Below are 1,874 nucleotides of genomic sequence, written 5' to 3'. Positions count from 1 at the left end.
CTGGAAATGAGGCTCCGTCTAACATACTTTGGACATGTTGCAAGGAGGGACAGGTCCTTGGAGAAGGACATCATGCTTGGGAGGGTGGAGGGACAGCGCAGGAGGGAAAGGCCCTCTATGAGGTGGATTGATTCAGTGACTGGGGTAATCGGGATGGGTGTGTCGCAGACAGTGCAATGGGCACAGGACAGAGCTGAGTTTAGGGCTTTTGTACAAAGGGTCGCTATGAGTCGCAAGCCACTCGATGGCACATAATAACAACAGCAACAACAACGCATTAGAATTTGACACATTAGTGTCACAGTATTCAGCCTCACAGCAAGCACAAATTACCACTGTACGGCAAGTGGAGCTCCCTGATTAAAACAAGCTTGGAAGGAGGAGTGGTATCCACTTTCGTAATGGCTTGCCTCTGGAAATCCTATGAACGTGGAGAGAGAGGATGAAAGACACACAAACGTTGAGGACTATCCTTTATAGGGTCTCTATGAGTCGCCTGCGACTCAAGTGCACTTAACAACAACAAGGAGGACTAGGAAAGATGGTATTTTGTTCAGAATTTGGGAGAACAAAAGTTTATTGCAAAGACAGGAGAAAGGAAAAACCAAAATGCATTTCAGAAGAGACTCTGAAAATTGACCTTTAAAAAGCCAAAACAAAGGGAAGTGATGCAGAGATGAAATGGCAAGAAAGAAGTGAGGGAGGGAGGGAAGGAAGGAGAGACAGAGAAAGAAAAAGGGAGAGAGAAAGAAAGAAGAAGGAAGGAAGGAAGGAAGGAAGGAAGGAAGGAAGGAAGGAAGGAAGGAGAAAATTTCAAAGGGCAATTAAAAAAGACAAAATATTATGGAATGTACAAACAGCTGGAGTCAGAATAAAAAGGTAAGAACTTGCTCAGCTTTCTCAAGCTCAAAGAATTAAAAAACACATTCAGACTTCAAGTTAGAATATTGAGAGATGCTATGGGCAAAATCTTGAATAATCTAGGAAACATCACAAGAAGATGGAGGGAATACACAGAATTACTGTACCAAGAATATTTGGCATACAATGAAATGTTTTAGGAAATGCCATATGATCAAGAGCCAATGGAAATGAAGGAAGATGTTCAAGCTGCATTTAGGCATTGTTGTTGTTGTTATGTGCCATCGAGTTGCTTGCGACTCATAGCAACCCTATGTACAAGAGCTCTAAACTCTGTACTATTCTATGCCAACTTAGCCATCTTAAATGCACTCATTCCCACCACTCCAGTCACAGAATCGATCCATCTCATCAAAGGTCTTCCTCTCCTGCGCTGTCCCTCCTCTCTGCCAAACATGATGTCCCTCTCCAAGGACCAGTCGTCCCTCCTTGCAGCATGCCCAAAGTATGTCAGACAAAGCTTCAGAACCCTTGATTCCAAGGAGCATTCTGGCTTCAGTCTCGCCAGGACAAACCTGTTTGCTTTCCTAGCAATCCATGGTATATTCCACACTCTTCTCCAGCACCACAGCCCAAAGACATCAATTCTCTTTCTAGCATCCCTATTCACTGTCCAACTCTCCGATGCATAGCACTTAATTGTGAAGACTATAACCCAGATGAGGCACACCTTAGTCTCCAGCCTGACGTCGTTGCTCTTCAGTACTCTTGAGAGGTCCCTTACAGCTGACTTTCCCAATGCAATTCATCTCCTGATTTCCTGGCTGCTGTTACCAAGAGTGTTGACTGTGGAATCAAGTAAACTAAAACTGTTAATTATCTCAATCTCTTCACCATCCATCTTCAACCTATATGCAGAACAGATTATCCGGTAGGCTGGGCTCTATGAGGAGAAATGTGGTGTTAAGATTGGTGGACGATTTATCAACAATCTGCGTTATGCAGATGACACA

This window comes from Elephantulus edwardii, unplaced genomic scaffold (assembly GCF_000299155.1).
Source record: "Elephantulus edwardii isolate Elephantulus edwardi_28Jun2011 unplaced genomic scaffold, EleEdw1.0 scaffold00096, whole genome shotgun sequence".
Classification (NCBI taxonomy): domain Eukaryota; kingdom Metazoa; phylum Chordata; class Mammalia; order Macroscelidea; family Macroscelididae; genus Elephantulus; species Elephantulus edwardii.
The sequence above is the reverse complement of the archived record's forward strand: the minus strand, read 5'-3'. Positions refer to the sequence as shown.